This window comes from Macrobrachium rosenbergii, chromosome 54, assembly GCF_040412425.1.
Source record: "Macrobrachium rosenbergii isolate ZJJX-2024 chromosome 54, ASM4041242v1, whole genome shotgun sequence".
Classification (NCBI taxonomy): Eukaryota; Metazoa; Arthropoda; class Malacostraca; order Decapoda; family Palaemonidae; genus Macrobrachium; species Macrobrachium rosenbergii.
In genome coordinates, this window is record NC_089794.1 from 27,579,901 (window position 1) to 27,595,591 (window position 15,691).

Consider the following 15,691-nt stretch of genomic DNA (forward strand, 5'->3'; position numbering starts at 1 on the left):
ACGCTTTGGTAATTATTCATTGAAAAAATTCATACGTTGTCATCAGCATATTTAAGTCCCAGTGGCCAAAATATGCAATGAACAGTTCATCCCTGAAAGTAATATTTTATATATATATATATATATATATATATATATATATATATATATATATATATATATATATATATATATATATATATATATATATATATATATATATATATACATAATACATACATATATGCATATACATATATTGGCTTATTCTTAAACCTATATGGTACTCATCAAAACGCCGTAAATGTACTAATTACTCCACAACATTTGTTACAGTAACTTGCAATTTAAGACCCATTTAAGGTTGCAACACATTAAAGAAGACCCCCCCCCCACCTTTGCATTGCACCCAAAATGGCTACAACGAATAAAAGCTTCCCCCTTACCTATTATCATAACATCAACCAGCTTTATTACATGACATCAACATTACCATCAATTTATAATGACTAGAAGCAGCGCCAGAAAAAATGGGAATGACATCCGGGTTGCTCAAATAAACAAATGTTTATGGAGAGTCTGATAGCAACAACTTATGCAAATGCCTTTATGGCAACTTAGCGTAATATCATTTTGCGCAATGACTTCAGAATGGCCTCCTGCCGTAATTAGCTCCTGTTGTGCACATTACTGCAATTAACCAGGATTTTAATGGCCATTAGCAGCCAGACAGGCTAAATAACACCTCCGTTTCTCACTGCGTATGTTGCCTCTACTGTAAGTTATTTCTCTTTTCTCGAAAGCTGCTGCTTTGGGTGGTAATGTTTTTCGACTGGGTGGTAATGTTTTTCGACTGAGTGTTACAATTTAAAAATGAAGATGAACGTCAGGGAAATGGTCTCTCGAGTATCATCAGAGATGTAGTTTTTTGCTCAAGATGTTGTGGAAATCAGACAGGTTGGTTTTTGTAAAAGACACAAGCACACAAATATATAGTATATATATATATATATATATATATATATATATATATATATATATATATATATATATATATCTGTATATATATATATATATATATATATATATATATATATATATATATATATATATATATATATATATATATATATATATATATATATATTTAGAGAGAGAGAGAGAGAGAGAGAGAGAAAAAATATTTGTAATGGTAAGTAGGATTATTTATATAACAGAATTAAGGCAATACAAGACAAATCTTAATGCAATCACTAGAATTATATGCTCAAAATGTGTAGCCAAATGGAATATAAATATATATATATATATATATATATATATATATATATATATATATATATATATATATATATACACAAACACAAACACATATACATACATACATACATATTCCACTGTGCACACGTTCGGAGAAATTCAGCTGCGTATTGATGACCCGCCCTCGAACGAAAATATTTTGTCACTCGGCAGGGGAACTTCTGTGAAAATCATACCTCAAGCATTAACTCCCCTCTCGTGCTAACAAGGAGAGAACCCCAGGTCTGCAAAATTTAGTATTCATAGACAGCTGAAAAGGAGTCCCCATGTTTTCATTAAGGCCGGCCATATTGAAAATCGTTCGGACGGGAATACAATTTAACAAGATGAGACAGAAAGAATTTGTAGTTCATGTGGGTCAAATAAGAGTAAAGAGGAGAGAGAGAGAGAGAGAGAGAGAGAGAGAGAGAGAGAGAGAGAGAGAGAGAGAGAGAGAGAGAGAGAGAGAGAGCATGAATATCTACGAAAGGTATTGGGATTTGTTGCACGGCTTTGGAAAGTGTAAAAAATATATATATATCAGTATTAGGTGACGCAAAAGGTTTTATTGTTGCTTGCAATATCCAAAGCATAAGACTTTCTCTTTCCAGAATTCATTAGGAAAGTTTCTTGGGGACATGCAGACATGCTTAGAAGTCTTGAGTAGTGGAAATGTTAATCAACTGCAATACGCATATGGGATCCGTTGGAAAAAATAAGTATACCTTAGTTTTACCAGACCACTGAGCTGATTAACAGCTCTCCTAGGGCTGCCCTGAAGGATTAGACTTATTTTACGTGGCTAAGAACCAATTGGTTACAATAGCAACGGGACCTACAGCTTATAGTGGAATCCGAACCACATTATAGCGAGAAATGAATTTCTATCACCAGAAATAAATTCCTCTAACTCTTCATCAGCCGGTCGGTGGGAGAACTCCGATCGAGCGACGAGAAGCTCAACCGACTCAGCCAAGGGAGAGATTTGGGATCCGTTGGAAAGAGAGAGAGAGAGAGAGAGAGAGGCTGTCCCCGGGCTGGACGACGGGAAGTGTTAACGTGTAGAGTCTGTGTCCCATATACTGTGTTAAACAGAAAAAATATATGGGTATCAAGTGTGTTAACTCCCCCATCGAGCTCTGAAGCTCAACCGACTCAGCCAAGGGAGAGTGATAACGTGAGAGAGTCTGTCCCCAGGCTGGACGACGGGAAGTGTTAACGTAGAGTCTGTGTCCCATATACTGTGTTAAACACGAAAAAAAAATATATGGGTATCAAGTGTTTTTTTTTTCAGTATGAAGAAAGTTTACACTTAATAAGCAGTTAACGTAATCATTTTTTCGTATGTGTGTTGCTGGATGCTTTTTGTATCTCTCCCCCTTCAAATTTTTTCCAAACCCTAAAGAAAACAGAACAGTGACTACCTTTTTAATGACATTAACCAAGTATTACAACCAGTCTTTCCTAACAATACTTCAACACTCATATAGCGTCCCGAAGAAAATAACTCTCGGTAAATAAAAACAAGTGAAAAAATGCGCCGAAGTTTCTTCGGCGCAATCGAGTTTTCTGTAGTGTATAATCAAGGCCACCGAAAACAGATCTCTCTTTCGGTGGTCTCGGTACAATGCTGTATGAGCCGCAGCCCATGAAACTTTAACGACGGCCCGGTGGTGCCTATCTTTATCGTTGCCAGAAGCATGATTATGACTAAGTTTAACCTTAAATAAAATAAAATAAACAAAAAACTACTGAGGCCAGAGGGATGCAATTCAGTATGTTTGATGATTGGAGGGTGGATGATCAACATACCAATTTGCGGCCCTCTAACCTCAGTAGTCTTTAAGATCCGAGGGCGGACAGACAAGGCCGCCACAATAGTTTTCTTTTACAGAAAACTACAAAAAACCAAGAACCTTACTCATTCCCTGCCACCCCAGAATTTTGGTTGTGATTTTCGAAGTCTTCCTAAACGTTCCAGCCGCGGATGAGGAGGGCGTTTCTTACAACCGTTTGGACTCGAATAAATTCAGCCCCTTTCTCAGGCCGCTGGAAGGTGGTATTGGCTACATTCAGGAGACGCACAAAATGCGTGGCACGTATCCAGTCCCCTACTTTTTATCCCTTCTTTAGAGTGCCCGGAAGTTGGTTTTTCCACTCCTCTGAGCCTATTTCCATGGAAGAAGAAGAAGAAGAAGAAGGGGAGATATGGCGTGTGAAATATATCTCTTTCCTCTGTTGTGTCTTTTTGTCGAAAATTACTTATCTCTCGATTTACCAAGGTCGTCTTGGGTAGTATGTGTATTGAGTTGAAAGAAAGTATGACTTCATACTTCACATTCCTCAATCTAAAGACAGATATTATCCAAAAGGAGTGAAAAAAAATGGCTGCAAATATTATTTTTCAAACGAGCTAATATCGATTTAGAGAGGCACTTGTGTTCACAAAACCTAGTGGACTTTTATGGTAATCGAAGTCTGTTCTTTGAAATTACTTTTAATTTTTTTTAATTGACTTACTTTTCCTCCTCTCACAATTTAGTACATGCTTTTCTTCCCTCTTTCGCAGCCATATCCCGTTTCAGCTCTCACGAGACCCCAAAGAGAGAGAGAGAGAGAGAGAGAACATTAGTGATGCAATGGACCGCCTCCTCGCTCTCAAAATCTATTTCTCGCAACCATCATGATTTTCGCGGAGCAAACAGTCCTACCCTACTCTCTCTCTCTCTCTCTCTCTCTCTCTCTCTCTCTCTCTCTCTCTCTCTCTCTCCCCGAAACCGCCCCCGCACCCCAGATATCCCCACAATTGACCAGACAACCATTTACTCCCGCCCATCAGCACTTGGTTTGCCTAGGAAAATATTAGCTTAGGCCTTATCTTCCCGCTGGAGTGAACATCTGTCATTTAGGGACTTTCGCGTCCACACCAATAAACAAACATAGAGGGAAGATTTTATTTGCACCTCCAATTCCCTTTTTCTTTTTTACCAGACCCCGTTTTCTATGGGAAGGGGGTGACTTCGGGAAGTTTTAGCCTTCCGACTCTTCACCAGATCATCTGGGATGAGGCTTTTAGCTCCATTCCCTTCTTTGCGCCAGTTGCAACCCCAAATAGTCATCTGACTATCAGGTAAACAATTCGCCACTTAGGTCAACACAGGTGCAATTAATTTAAAAAGAAGATTTTAAACAAATTCACCCACCTTGTCCGGGAATCGAACTTAATTTTCCTAGGTGGTGAGACCAGTTTCTATCCACAGATCTACAAGGAGCCTTCGACATGTCAAGGGATTTTAGAGACTTGATCTGGAACAGCATAATTTGTTGAATATGACAAAGTTGAATCATTTGTTCAGTGGGAAATTGTCAGGAAATTATTCCCGGTGGCTTAAGGAAGGGAGAAAATTGTCATTCGAAAGATATGAAAGTTTGAATTAAAGGTTAGTTCACTTGCAATGTTAGTTACATGTGAAAAGCAACATACGGGGGTTCATTGTTAAGTGTGACAGCTTGTAATTCTTACTAATACTTGGACGTAGTTTATGAAATCAGTCTTAAAAAAAGAACGTCTTCTATTTCAATACAAAACAAAGAATAATAGCGAATATGATTTTAAGGACTGATTTGTATCCCATTCTTAGCATTCATGTTTGTGCACTCTCCTTGAGAATTTATCGAGATGAATTTTTAAAATTGTCTGATATTCCTTGAACATTTTGTAATTGTAAGGAATGAAGTAGAAAAGTTAATAAATATTCTTTTCAGCCGCCTGGAAATAATGTACTTTAGAACTTATGTAATTAGATATTGATTCCTTTATAAGTAAACGTTTTGTACGGCACTTACAGAAATCAATATTATTCTGACTGTTGCAAAGACTGCAAAAGGAAAAGAAATTCAATTCGATTTGGATAAAAATTAAATTTAGGTACACAGATTTAAAATTTTAAGAATCAGTTCGATTTTGATAAAAATGAAACATGGATAGGCAAAACTAAAGTATATGCATCTTGCAAATGTTGAAGACGGTGAAGAAGCAAAAATAGGGGATATTATTAAAGTACAATTATAAAGCAACTGAAAAATCCGTGTGTTTGACAAGGAACGATAACAAAAATGACATATGAAATCATAAAACGTAAACTAGATACATGATCAACATTTTCATAACATGTTTGTTGGCTCATACATGAATACATTAGCGCCTGCCGTCAAATTAGCGAGGCTTCTAGTGCCAAGAGAATATTATTCGTGCAACATATTCCAGCATTCTGTCCAGCTGAGAAACTGACGAGAGGAGAATATCATGATAATTTAAAAAACAGATAGTTTTTACGTAGCAGGTAAAATTGGAAGGTAAAGGAGAAAGATGGCAATATCATGACACAGAAAACAGGCAAAACCATAGTTTTTACCTGGCAGGTAAAACTAAACAGTAAAGGAGAAAGTTGGCAATATTATGGCACAGAAAACAGGCAAAACCATATTTTTACCAGGCAGGTCAAACTAAAAAATTTCAGTGCAGGAGAACCAGATAGTTTTACCTGGCAAAACTAAAAAGTGACACAGAAAATAGGCAAAACCAGATAGTTTTTGCCCGGCAGGTAAAACTAATAATTAAAGGAGAAAGTTGGCAATGTTATGGCACAGAAAACAGGCAAAAACAGTTTTTATCAGGCAGGTAAAACTAAAAATTTTTGTGAATGAGAAATTTGGCAATATTATGACAGAAAATAGGCAAAAACACATAGTTTTTACCCGGCAGGTAAAACTAAATAAAAAACCTGGCAGAAACTTGGAGAAAGTTGGCACAGAAAACAGGCAAAACATAGTTTTTACCAGGCAGGTAAAACTAAAAATTTTAGTGAAGGAGAAAATTTGGCAATATTATGACAGAAAACAGGCTAAAACCGACAGTTTTTACCAGGCAGGGAAAACTCAAAAGTAAAGAGGAAAGCTGGCAAATGTTATGACACAGAAAACAGTCAAGAACAGATAATTTTTACCAGGTGGGTAAAACTAAAAAGTAAAGGAGAAGGCTGGCAAGATTTTGACACAGAAAACAGGCAAAAACAGATAGTTTTTACCAGGCAGGTAAAACTAAAAAGTAAAGGAGAGTTGGGCAATATTATGACATCAGAAAACAGGACATAAACAGTTTTTACCGGCAAGTAGAACTAATTATTAAAGGGGGAAGAAGTAATGCAGTGGCCTTGAAGACCGGGGAGAACTTTTAATGAAACAAAGAGATATCAAGAATTTTATAGTTTCTCAATATTTTCTGTTTCATTGAAAGGCTAAGAAAAATCATATATTGTTTATATTGAAAAAAAAAATGTACAGATGATAATTTAATTACCTAAAAGTTTTATTTTATTGGTAGTTTTCCCAAACACCAAAAGATAAAGTAATAAAATCATCCGTTTCCCTTCATCACTCACAAACAGCAATGGGGATTTATTTGTTATTCAACAACAGACATTTCCTTCCCTGGAGAGATCTAATTCAATTGACCAAGCCTACTGTAGCATTCCAGACATGTATAGGAACGTATTACGCAAACGATCAGATTATACACACTATTTTCTCCGAGTTCCTGAGGGTACTGGCTAAGTTTCCCGTCATGTACGGAACGTGGATCAAGTATCCTTCCGTTTCCCCTGCGGATAATCGTCTGCGTTGCGGAGTTTATAAAGGCGGTTTTTCGCTGCTCTAGAAGTACTTCCACGTTTCTCACAGACTACAAATACTCTGGATGGAAAGACGTTTCTTCTTTGTTCCTTTAACACTTTGCTTTATTGAAAGGTTTTACATCTGTAAATTTAATTATTACCCACAACGCCCTCTTAACTCCTCGATTTCGTCGCATTTTATAAACGCTTGTCATTACTAAGCCTGTATCCAAATTGAGAAAGAAATTAGGTATATTCTGATACCAGACTGAGACTCGATCTCGGGTCCGGGGTATCAGAACGAGGTGACGATAACTACCTGACCACGTGGAAAGGTAAGCGGGTAAGTACGTATGTACTTGGTTTCTCAGCTGTTTAACAGAATGTTGCATTCTGGTTTACAAATGGTCAGAGGTATTGTCTCGAAGCAGCGCGAAAGATTAATCAAATTATTTTTCAAAATGTTACAACCGTTTTCCCCTGCCCTTTTACTAAATGCTCGGAGATACTACTAAAAAATAGTAAGACAGATGAATAAAATAGACAATACACATTTATGAAAGGTCTGGAGGATGGGAAATTACCACTGAAATGGAAAAACGTAACAAAAAGAAAGAAATTCCTCATATACATTTTATATCTCAACACAGACTACTTTGTGTGTGTTGAACTGAGCAACGTTTTAATCTCGTTCTCGGAACTTAACAAGATTCTTACTTGTAAAAGAGTGGAAATAGAAATAGCTTGGTCTAGTCACTTTTATCAAATGATAAGAAAGTCTGGCGGACCCCAAACCTCCGTCAAGGCCGAACAGTTTCTCTCTCCGTCATCCCCCAAGGGGATCTTCTCTCGAAAATTACATTCCAGTCTCCCCAGAATCTTATTATTTGTTGTTGGTTATGAGATCCACCTACTGGGATATTTTCCATATATAACTTTTCTGGAATATTTTCCATATATAACTTTTCTTGTAATCCTTGCAGCAAGGAAAATAAAAACAAAAAAAAAAATAAGCAAATTAAGCCTAAAAAATTACCTCCTAGGTGGCAATATTCAACCTTCAAAATAACCTTAATCCGTTTATGATATAAATTCTAACGATTCAAAGCTCTGCAGACGAAAAAAAATATTTTTATATTTTTCAGTACTTTCAGCATAGATTGGTTACCCTGGCATAATCCCGCTCTCAGTTTGCCCAGCTTAAAAGATAGGACGGAAGTGCTACCTTTTGGAGGTGGGCCTTCGTTGAAATTCAGGACAACCGCTGGCTTAGTTCTGGTATTATATGTAAAACCTTTTTGGGAAAAACCTGCATGCAAAGTAGGCATTTTGAGCTACAGACTCTCTCTCTCTCTCTCTCTCTCTCTCTCTCTCTCTCTCTCTCTCTCTCTCTCTCTCTCTATTTTCCACTAATATATATATATATATATATATATATATATATATATATATATATATATATATATATATATATATATATATATATATATATATATATATATATATATATATATATATATATATATATCAGTAATCATAATTCTTTCTTTTGTGGCTGCTACAAATATTACGGCTATTACAAAATACATCATTGTAGGGTGTAAATACATCATTACAGATACTCTACGTAGGTGATGATCTATTATTTTCTTATTCATAAAGACTGCACGAGGAAAATGACTGTAAGTCGAGACATTGTGTTTTGCTTAAAGATTAGTCCATTTATAAAAGCCTAACAGCAATTCCCTTCCCAGCAACACATACAGACGACAGTGAGAGATCTGTCGTTTGTATAATGGCTCAGGGAGAGACGACACAGGGAAGATATTATCTATAAACATTAGCCTCTCAGGAGTCTACAGATATCTGCGAAGGTCCTTTTAGAGAAATTGGTTCTCGGGGAGGGCCTGTGTACGACTACGCTCGCGGTACTGAGAATTTCCGTTTTACCTTTGCGAGTCTCTATACACACACACACACACACACACACACACACACTTTTGGATTTTTTAGCTGTACTTGCCGCTGACATGTGTCTTTTAGGCCTGTTGCAAGTTTCCAGGCCTTTTCTTAAGAAGGTATAGTTCTTCCTTTTTCCTCTCTCATCTTTAGCCAAGGTTTTTGTTATTATTATTATTATTATTATTATTATTATTATTATTATTATTATTATTATTATTATTATTTATGAAAAGGAGAATCGAGCAGGTTCTCGAAAGTTTTCGCTTTTTATATATATTTTTCGTATACATTTACTTTGACATCATTGTTGATTTCTTCACCATTATTATTATTATTATTATTATTATTATTATTATTATTATTATTATTATTATTATTATTATTATTATTGTATGACCCATAAGAACACCTGATTACCTTTCACGCTAAAATTCGTCCGAAAGGTAATCAAGATCGAAAATATTCGAAGAAAACTGCTCCAGTATGGAAAAGTAAGATTGTTTTCCTTACAAATGGAAGAATCGGTCACTTTCCTTAATGCTCCATTCCTTCATACGAAGTCATGTGCTGATATTCTAAATATAAGGAAAATAGTTGCATAAACAATGTTATTCTGTATACTGCATATGGAAACTATCTCCTTGAAATGAATAAAAGTTAATTGGTGGGCTTTTAAATCGTACATTTATGTCCATTTTATTATGAAAAATATACCAGAAAATTTTTTTTATTTTTCATTCGCTCACCGCAGTTTATTCCTGTGTTCTCTTAAATTCAATGCCAGAAATAGTTAATTACTTACTTAACGTTTACAGATATTATTGTATTCATTTTCCAGTTATGGTTGTATTTACTGATAAAGCCAGGAATACTTTTCGAAGAAGAATCTTTCTAAAACAGTAAGATCTTCATAAAAGACAAAATCTTCCTTATCAAGTCATATTCAGCATAAATCCCAATTTAATTGTTCTCATAACAATTGTAACCATTTGTTCATCGCAGAAGCTTATTATTTCCCTTACCTCAGAAAAAAAGAAACGTGAGGAAATGTTTGGGGAAAGACTTAGGGAAAAGCTGTTTTTTTTTTTCCCCAAGGGGCTCGAAGGTCGAACGGTGTCATGTCGACATGTTTTTCTTAACTGTCTGTCTGTCAGTCTGAGCCGTTTTCAAGTAACTTGTGAACTCTCTAAGGCAGCTGTTCTTAACCTGGGGGTCGTGTCTTTTGGGGTTTCTCATGGGGTCACCGAGGGTTCGGGAGAATATAATTTATTTTCTTATCTTTGGATCAGTCCAGTTGGGCTTTTATCACTTTGGTGAGTGCAACTTGTTACTTCCTCCTCCTCCTCCTGGTCCTCCTCCTCCCCCCTCCTCCCTCCTCCTCCTCCTCCTCCTCCTCCTCCTCCTCCTCCTCCTCCTCCTCCTCTCTCCTCCTCCTCCTCCTCCTCCTCCTCCTCCCGCTAGTTCGGGTGTTGTCGGACCGATGGTGGTCTACTACGGCAAACACATTATTCCAGTTTCACTCGACGAGGGAAAGAGGTGAGTTGTCTGGAGAATTATCGGATTTTGTCAGTATGTTTCAATTTAAGGTTTTCTGCACGTGGAATCTCCAGGGTTTTAGTTCGTGGCATTTTCAATAAACCATGGTCTTCTATCATTTTGTTTTATCTTACCTTTTCACAAGGTTCATCTTTTCAAAATATATTATAGGGGTTACGGTAATATCCTGAAGAGTCTCGTCGGGGTCATCGGATGAAAAAGGTTAAGAACCACTGCTCTAAAGGTTAAATCTCCATCGGTTAATTAGCGAGTTGCCATAATGAGATTTGTCATAGGAAGTCATTAAGGGACAGTGAAGTGAAAGGCAGTCCATTGATAAAATATTGTGCTTAATTAACTTATTATTATCATCGTCAACAAGAATAGCTTCAAAACTTTGCCACCGTTTCGAGAATTTTAAGGGGTTTTTTTTCCATTCCTATTATTATGATTATCGTCGAAGTTCATAAAAGCTTCGTCAACCCTCAACAGTTCATTAACATTTTCTTTCCTGTTGTTTATAATTAATTTAAGTAATCGTGCACCTTGGACAGGGAAAAACTCTTCATAATTTACGATTGCTCTTTCTTTGCATTTTTCTTTCAGGCAGATATGAAATTTTTTCGCATATTTCCTCATGCTAGCCATAATCACATATCTTTTCTTCCCTTGAATACTATAGAAATAACAGTGATACAATTTTCCTTGTTTTTTGATAATTTACTTACATTCTTTATCTATTTATTCATTAATTTGCTCATTTATTTTTCCTTTTTTAATAAGTGATATCTTCTTTCTGCATTTCCTATTACCATCTGTTACTTCTTTCTAACGAACATTATATTCTTTGGAAGCTTGAATTTCAAGTCAGTGGCCCTGTGGTGTGGTGGGGGTTGTTCCATTTGAATAATAATAATTCATCATCTGAATAATAATAACAATAATAATAATAATTTCTTCTCATTATAAAGCACGATGCTGTTTTCATCACTGCCGCAAACAACAGAATCTTTCCTTTCTTTTTGTTTACATAAAAGGACGAGTAAGCCAATATTCCCAAGGAAAGCCATTTGGAAACTTGACAAAACAAAGAGGACATTTGGTGGTTCAGAATGGGAACAGACCCACACAAACAAACATTCACAGAGAGAGAGAGAGAGAGAGAGAGAGAGAGAGAGAGAGAGAGAGAGAGAGGGAAGAATAATCCCGTCATGTTTGTCAGCAAAAGTGGACAGTGAATTCCGTAGAAAGACCCATGTTAGCTCTCTCTTAACGATAAGGCCTAGGCTAATATTTGCGTAGGCAAACGTAACTGGACGAATGTATACAGCCTTGTGGTCAACAAAGAGAACATCTGTGTAGTTCCACAAAGAGAGAGAGAGAGAGAGAGAGAGAACGACTATTTACTCCAGGCGAGTGTTGATGGGTGCGAGAAATGGATTTAAGCGAGGAGGAGGCAGTCCATTACATTATTGGTTTCCACGCTCCAGCATTTGTTTTTCAATTTAGTGCGGTGCCACGAGGCTGGGAATAACACAGGCTTCGCTTGAGGGATGCCCAGTAATGCGTCGTTCTGTATCGATATATTCGTATTACTTCCACTAAAGACAAGTGCGTCGTTATGGTTCCCTTTGTATCGTTGCTTGTGATAACAAGTTTACCTGAAAACTAATCAACAGATTTCATGTGATTTTGTTTAAAATATTGACTGTGCTTCAAGAGGGAGTTGTGGGAGGGCGTTAGTGTCACAGGTTCACCCCACGCGGGCACTGTAGGCATTGCTTAAGGTTCTTTGCAGCGTTCCTTCGTCCCCTAGCTGCAACCCCTTTCATTCCTTTTGCTGTACCTCCGTTCATAATGCCTTTTTTCCATCTTACTTTCCATCTCCTCCTGGCAATTGTTTCATAGTGCAACTGCGAGGTTTTCCTCCTGTTACACCTGCAAATCTTTCTACTCTCAATTTCCCATTTCAGCAACTTCATAGGTCAAAGACCTTTTTTTAAATAAAGGATAGGAAAATATATAAAAAAATTAAAAGAGTTAAGTGAACACTAATGCAAAAATATTTTTGCGATAGATTTTTCCTCACTTTGATTTTAGTTTTGAACTTAACAATCAATACATTTTTATAGATATAAAACGCCATAAACTTTCATTTATTTATTACATGAAATGCAAATTCACCCCTGTATCTTGATTTGGACTCAGCCTCACTCTTGTTAATTAAGATGCGAATGAAACCGACGGTAATGTAAGAGAGGATCAGGGACGCAAGTGATTGCCCCATGCGGTAGGGGCCAGAAGGGGGAAGAGGCAGGTCCCGGGTTGGGCGACGGCAACTCTGAACTTGAGGTTTATCACTGGTTGATCATCGTTGTAACACACAAATAATAGATATATGGACAGATTTTCATTGAAAAGTCTTATGTTTAATATCTTTTAATCTATTAATAATAATAATAATAATAATAATAATAATAATAATAATAATAATAATAATAATAATGATGATATCATTATAATAATAATAATAACTAATAATAATAATAATAATAATAATAATAATAATAATAATAATAATGATAAAATAATAATTATTGTTATTAATATTATTAGTTATTTTTTTTGTCTATCACAGTCATCCTATTCGACTGGGTGATTTTTTTATTATTATTATTATTATTATTATTATTATTATTATTATTATTACCAACATTAGAGGTAAAAAAAATCACCAAAAACAGTATTAATGACCATACTAATAATATCATCCGGCAGCGATAGCAAAAAAATAAATAAATAACTACAAAAAATTATAATTTCCGTCTTCAGGAACATATTCCAGCGAGAGTAATGAACACCCTGCATGAAAGCAGAATAAATTAAACACTACTCTCCCAGTCTTTTCACTCCAGTGTCGCTAATGACCGTCTCAGGATAACATCGAAAACTTCTTAATGAGCTGTTTCAATTTTCCTAATGTAATGGACTTCGTTAGGGCGTTAATCAAATGCTCTCTCTCTCTCTCTCTCTCTCTCTCTCTCTCTCTCTCTCTCTCTCTCTCTCTCTCTCTCTCTCTCGTCGTCGAGAGCAGAAAATGGAGCGATTGAATTTTTGTATATACAGGGTGTTTCAAAATTAGAGCCGCCCCCCCCCTCTACAGCATAAACTAAAATTGATATGGACAAAAACAAAAGTAATTCAGAACAGGTATTTATTTAAGTTTCTCTCTGAGTATTTAATATTTTGTGTGGCCTCCATCTGCCTGTACCACAGCCCTCATTCTTGAGGGGTATGATTTCAGCAAATCACAAAAAAGCTGAGTCTCAAACTCCATTTCCCTTAGCACTTCGGTCACCTCTCTTCGCAGGTCGTCGAGGCTTGGTATACCATCATAATTCACTGTGCGCGCTTCAGCATGATCCTTTAAGATACTACCAATGTTTTCACACACATTAAGGTCAGGGGAGCTACCTGGAAATTCACTTGACGAGAAGAAATCGATATCACTGTTTTGAAGCAGCCCCTGTGTCTGAAGAGCCTTGAAACATTGTGCCTTATCATGCAAAAATGTGACTTCTTCAACAGATAACACATTTTCAGGATCTTTGAGGAAAGGAAATACTCCACCAGTAAGTATGGTTTCTCTGAAGTATTCGTCATTCCATGACTGTCCTTTTTCTTTGATGATCCACATTAACCGTTTGGCTGTGAAACAGAGGAAAATTCCCAAACATTCAGGAAATTTCACAACTTGGCGATTGCTGATATCATCCAACTTTGCAGCCCAAATGATGTCATTTTTATGATTTGGCTTCCTGACTGTGTAAATGAAGAATTCATCTGATGCTGCAACATGGAGAAAGTCAGCTTCATCCCAATCTTTAAGAAATGAACCACAAAGCCATGGACAGATCTTCTCTCTGTTGCTGAGTGATGTTGGGCTTGCTGATGAGATGAAATGGCTTGATACCAGATTTTTCAACTCATGATATACAGCACTATAACTTCTCTTCTTTCCCCATTTTGTTTCAAGTTCAAGCGCCAATTTACGTAAAGACTTTCTTGGTCTACCCACTGCCTCAGCTATGATGTCTTTTGACTCCAGAGAAAGGACTTCAGGCCTTCCAAGATTCTCACTCTTTTTGTGATGATAGTCATATGGATTTTGTTCCAGTTTCTTTTAACAAAGGATTCATCTCTTTTAATGTATTTAGCTATCCAGGAATGTGAAATGAAGGATGCACCAGCATCCCTGGCCTCTCTGAAGGTTATAGCCTGATTTGGTCATTCCATCTGATTTCTTGCAAGTTGTCGTTAGCCATGGCTGTATCTAACTCTGTCACAATCTGAAAATACAAGAAATGTAAAATGAAAAATAGCTTAATAGAAACTTAAAATAATGTACTTGGAGATAGGCTGTAGCAGAAAACTTCATAACTTTCCATTTGTTCTGTGGAGGGGTGGGGGCTCAAATTTTGAAACACCTGGGATATATATATATATATATATATATATACATATATATGTTTATATATATATATATATATATATATATATATATATATATATATATATATATATATATATATATATATATATATATATATATATATATATATATAAAACAATAATTGAAAGAATTAGGAAAAGAAATACACATAAAAGTTATAGTAGACATGCTTGCATAGATGGAAGGATGAAGCAGCGTGCTCTGAGATGGTTTGATCATGTGGTAAGAACGGAGGGTTGATGGTTGATGAAAATGGTGTACAATGCAGAAGTGCTTTCTGGAAGTAGAAGAAAACCTGGAAGAGTTGACAGGTGAGTGAGACAGGTGTTAGAGAGGATAGGACTCAGCATCCAGAGGTTCAGCTTGCTGTTGTGTAATTGTTTTTGGCTTTGGGACCCCATCCACGATTCAACAGTTTCAGTACAAATGGGACAGTTTGTTCTCATGTCTATCTTTGGGAATTCACTCCTGTTAGGGTGCTACAGTCTATTTCCGCTTTCAACAAGCCATTTAGTATGAAATTGCTACGTACCTATACCATCCTTGTTTTTAAAACAAATACTTGTTCAATATGGAAACCACGGAAATCTATTAAAACTCAACCGGCGAGTTACTTTTATACCAGAACTCCATTGTTGCAACTGAAAAGAATACAACGTTTATTAAAGATCCGCCGTGTATAAAAAGTAAATATCACATTTCATCTGAATGAGACTAGAAATTAAGCAAT

At 36.2% G+C, this 15,691-nt stretch overlaps 1 protein-coding gene across 3 annotated transcripts in view; it reads left to right on the plus strand.

Moving 5' to 3' along the window:
• The window catches only part of Sgf29 (SAGA-associated factor 29), a 199,755-nt gene that overhangs the window by 163,454 nt on the left and 20,610 nt on the right, over positions 1-15,691 (plus strand). The gene's annotated exons all lie outside the window — the stretch shown is intronic.